Source organism: Myotis brandtii, unplaced genomic scaffold (assembly GCF_000412655.1).
Source record: "Myotis brandtii unplaced genomic scaffold, ASM41265v1 scaffold733, whole genome shotgun sequence".
Classification (NCBI taxonomy): domain Eukaryota; kingdom Metazoa; phylum Chordata; class Mammalia; order Chiroptera; family Vespertilionidae; genus Myotis; species Myotis brandtii.
In genome coordinates this window covers 113,201-118,617 of record NW_005370908.1, presented here as the reverse complement: position 1 = coordinate 118,617, position 5,417 = coordinate 113,201, and the positions used below count along the sequence as shown (strand labels likewise).

The window sequence follows — 5,417 nt, the reverse complement described above, 5'->3', positions numbered from 1 at the left end:
AATCACTATCTTCCTCACCAAAGTAACATCACAGCTGTGAAGTATGAAGTATTGTAATCAATGGAATAAATTTTTATCTGGATGTTGATGTGGTTTTAATGGGAATTGAGGTCTGGACTAAAAAAACCCATTTCAATAGATAAAATAGGTGGTCTCCTGGACACATTTTGCAAATAAAAGAAAGCTAGCTTTAATAAGCACGTTCCCCATGATGTTGCACACATTTTTATAAAGCATGGCTATGGTATTGATATTGGCTTATCCTTTGTTGGAAAAGTACGTGAATATAATTAGAATTGTGGAGTTGATAGTTTCATGAATGAAAATGTGTATTCTTTTGCATATACTGGGTCACATGAGATTGGTCATAATTTGGGTATGCTTCATGATGACAAAACTTGTACATGTGGACATAAACGATGCATAATGTATCCATATCAAGCAAGTGCAACTAGATTCAGCAACTGCAGTTATGCTAGCTTCATGAACAACATTGCAAGGCGAAATAGTTTGTACCTTTCATCAAATACTGGGAACATTTTCACACTTGCACAGTGTGGAAGCCGTGTGGTTGAAGAAGGAGAAGAGTGTGACTGTGGAGCTTTACATTTGTGTATGAAAGATTCGTGCTGTGAGTTAAACTGCACTCTCAGCGCTGGGGCTGCTTGTGCTTTCAGGGGTTATTGCAAAAACTGCTAGATCCTGCCAACAGGCGAAGTTTGCAGACAAGAGGAAAATGACTGTGATCTCCCAGAGTGGTGCAATGGGACATCCTACCATTGTCCAGAGGATGTGTATGTGCAGAATGGGATCCCATGCAAGGGCGGTGGCTACTGCTATGAAAAGAAATGCAATAACCGTGAAGAGCAGCGTAGGAACATTTTTGGCAAAGAGGCCAAGAGTGCAAATCAGAGTTGCTACACAGAAATGAACACCCGTGGTGACTGTTTTGGGAACTGTGGTCTAATTAACCCTAGATACGTAAAATGTAACATCTCAGATACCTTGTGCGGGAGGGATCAGTGTGAAACGTGACAGAACTTCCCCTTCTGAGAGATCATTCTACTGTGCATTGGACTCAGTTCAATGACATCACCTGCTGGGGTACCGACTACCATTTTGGCATGACAGACCCTGACATTGGTGATGTGAAAGATGGGACAGGGTGCGGGGCAGAACATGTCTGCATCCAAAGGAAGTGTGTCCGTAGGTCACTTCTTGTAACTGATTGCTCACCTGAGACCTGCAATCTGAAAGGCGTCTGCAACAACAGGCAGCACTGCCATTGCATCCAAGACTGGGACCCTCCCACCTGCCTGAAAAGAGTCAGTGGAAGTAGTATTGATAGTGGGCCAACCCTTAGGAAAGAGATGAAAATGAGACAAAAGACCAACTACATGCTACTATTCTCATTGATTTATTTTATTCTTTTATTAGGCTTGTTAATTTTTGGTTTTATGACATTCAGCAGAACAGATAAGAGTGAGGAGCAGAATATGCCAACTTCACATGAACAAGGAGACCTAAATGCCAAGATTTTAGCTAAAGAAGAGCAAGATGTTTCAATTTCATCTAAGGAAAAACAGCAAAATGTTCTACTGCTTTTTGGAAGAAAAGGAACAATTCACTATTTCAAAAAAAACAACAGTCAGTCTGACCTGATTTCCCATGTAGTAAATTTTAGTTTCCTGGCTGTAGAAATGTTACAGAATGTGTCACAGACCATTGACATAATGCCCAAGAATTTTTTTTTATTTGGGCCGTTAAATACTGGTCATTAAACAATTACTAAAATATCCTAATTCCTAGAATATTACTTCTTTTCTTTATGTTAAATTAGTCTCTTTGTGTTTCCTTAGCAAAGGTACAGCTAATGAATACTGTGTCTTTGTGTGTTTTTAATTTGCTGTCTCAATTCTATCCATCCTTTCCATTTGTACTCTGCTTTGTCACACAGGGAATGCAAATATAGAAATTAAATGTCTTCTTTGCCAGTCCTCATTGCTAGTATCTTCAATAGTTGGCAACCAGAAGGAGACTGGAAACCTGGGAAATCTTTTTATTACTATTCGTGCCAGTCATGCCTCATTAACAGCTCTAGCATTTACAACGGTAGTAACTTTCAGTCTTCACATTGTTACTATATATACTACAGGGGTGAGCAAAAGTAGGATTACAGTTTTGAGTACACAAAACAGAGTTTAATTTTTATTTATTAATTATTGTATTATTTTCCATACAAATATATATAAACCTACTTTAGATAAGAACTTACAACTTATTCTGACTGCCTTATTTCACTTAGCATTATACTCTAGGTCCCTCCAGGCTGTCTCAAAGAGTAAGAGATCATTCTTTCCTAAACTGCATAGTATTCCATTGTGGAAATGTACCACAGCTTTTTTTCCCACTCATCTACAGATGGGTACTTGGGCTGTTTCCAGATCTTAGCAGTTGAAAATCTTTCTGATTGATGTTTTAGGATTCTTAGAATATATTCTTATAAAGGAATACCTGGGTCAAATGGCAGTTCAATTTTTAAAATTTTTTTGAGGGAATTCCATACCATTTTCCACTGGGGCTGCAGCAGTCTGCATTCCCACCAGCAGTGTACAAGTGTTCCCTTTTCTCCTTTTTATTAACTCTTTCAATTTCCTATCTTGCCTTTCTCTAATAATTGCAATGCTTGCCATTTTATTCCATCTGTTGGATTTATCAGGCCCCCATACCTTATAAATATTATGAATCTGGAAGCCTCTACATGCTTTGAGTACAACCGAAAAATTATCTAATGGTTAATATTTTCTCGATCCCCAGATGAAACCCCCCAAAATATCAGAAAATAAAGGATATAAATCAGAGCTCAACTATTTTCTCAGGAAACCATATAAACATTGCATGATTTTTCAACTTCTCCCAGATTATTTTTTCCTATATATTGTGCTAATTGACTATAGATAATTGATTCTTACTGTAAACATTACCAAAGATTTTTAACTCTTTATGTAAACCTTCATCAAGACACACCTTAACTAATCAAATAGACTTCCTGTGTTTATTCTATGAAAATGTGTTTTGAATACAGTAAGGTGGTCTTTTTAAGTACTTAGGTAATCCCTTTTGTTGCTCACATTTTATTCATGGCCAAATGCAGTTATTTATCAGCAACAATCTAAGAAAAAAGATTTCATCTCTGTGTATTAGAGTTTACTCCTGCCCAAAGTTAATAAACTAAATATGTGATACACAATTTCTTGATTGTCCCAAATACAGGAAACAACAAACTTTAGAAACTCAACAAATCAATGACTAACAGTCTTAAATAAATAAATAGTTTTCAAGTATTTATTGGTCATCAAGACAAAATCCATACAATAACTAGTACATCTTTTATACCTGGTTAAAGACTGGTAAGCAAGATGAAATAAAGAATCAATTATGAAAAGAAAACCACAAAGCAAAATTAAGTTAGCTAAACTAATCCTTAGTATATTCTTCTAATTAAGAGTAGAAAAGAAAAGAATAGAAAATTGGGTAGAACCAAATGTTTCTCATAATGCATATAATAGGCATATTTTTATGCCTCCTACTCATCTAATATGTAAATGAATGTTACTGTACAAGCATTAAATTAAGCTAAGAAATTCAAAACCTCATGGTCAAATTTTGTTCCGTAGGATATGTTTGTAACCAAAGCTGTGGGAAAATGAGAAAATCTAATGAGGGGAAATGAGAAAGTCCATTTCAGGGACAAAGTACAGGCCTGTATTTACTAAAATGGAAGGGTAATGGCAAGTTACTGGAAGACAATGCCAGACAAAATCTCCTCTGCCCCACAGCTAAACTTTCAAGGACACTAAATAATAAATTTGTTTCTATGGTTTATCCCAGTCAACCTACTAAATGTCCGGATTAGCATTTTCATCTGCTAACTAGTCAAATTAATAATTAATTTGATTCCCACACTGTTTTATGAACCTCTCTCTTCTTCTAAATTATATATTCGTCTTTTCTTGATGACAATTTAATACTGTTCTCCCTTTGAGATGAAGTAGCTTTGTATGCAGATATTTAATGTCACTGAGATATTATTTGATATTCAAAAGAGATTGCTAAATGATTAGTGATGTCTGGTTTTTTTTAGGAATGTTTTATAGTGGAGGCAAACTGGATCTTCAAGTGTTCAATAACATGGTAAAATGTTAAAAAATAATCTGGAAACAGGAGGATATGAGTGATTGGTAAAATGTTAAAAAATAATCTGGAAACAGGAGGATGATATGAGTGAAAGTAATGAAACTGAAGTGTTTCAACTATGTGTAGGGATCACATAAGATAAGGGTAAGGAAGCTGGTTGGTTTATTCACATATTAAAGAGAAATTGGAAATAAGCTGGGATGGAGGTGGTGAAGCCCCAGTATGGAGGAACTTTAGACAGTTGCATGGTATGTATAACTGAGAAAGGATTTTTGCTAACTAGCTAAATCTATAATGTCATTAAATGAGAAACGAGGGGGAAGGGTATTTTATTTCCTTTGCCATATGAAATCTCAAAACCTTGTTCATAATGACAGGTGGTAAATACTGTAAGTAGGTTGGTCCATAGTTAGAAAGGATCATGAAATCCACTAACTTCTTCTAATAAGTCATTCAAGAAGGTGAGCTATGAAGTAGAGAAGTACCCTTTATTTGCGCATGCATGAACACACACACACACACACACACACACTCACCACACCAAGATCTTTTCCTGCCAAATGTTCATATCTTGGTGAGGAGCCATTTTCTTTAATATATCCCATCCTATTTTATTTTATTGAGATCCACTATAATGTGTTTTAATAGGTTGTTACAGTTGATAAAACATTGATTTAGGTCATGACTGAGATTGAGAGAAATGTGGTGATTAGGACCCAGATATCGATGAATTTGAAAACACATAGAGAAGGAGAAGACACAAGTATTTATACAGAGTGTATAGAAAGTCTGACAGTATAACTTGAAGGTACTCTACTGTTACGGGCATTATTACAGTAAGAATGTCATATTCTTTCAGAGGCTTCTGCCACTAGAGTTATCAAATACAATAATGTAATGAGGACAAGTATTTTCAAATTCTAGCTCAACATTTTTTGGCATCTATTTTTCTCTTATTGCCTGATCCCAAATTGATGTCCAGGAAATAAATTATGTCAAGGATTTATATGGGCTAAGTTAATTCTCAACAGTGCAATAGTACTCATTAACAATCCCATTCCATCGCAATATTACTCAGCACTCTATAGCAAGTATAAAGCAAACATGTGTAAATAGAGTCATAGAGACCAAATTAGGATATTGGGATTTTACTCACAATTTAGAGATGTTTATGGTCTAAGGCAGGGGTGGGCAAACTTTTTGACTCGAGGGCCACAATG

General features: G+C 35.7%; 1 pseudogene; it reads left to right on the top strand.

Moving 5' to 3' along the window:
• Positions 1-426: 426 nt before the first annotated feature.
• LOC102260683 lies at positions 427-1,781 on the top strand (annotated as a pseudogene).
• Positions 1,782-5,417: the final 3,636 nt, after the last annotated feature.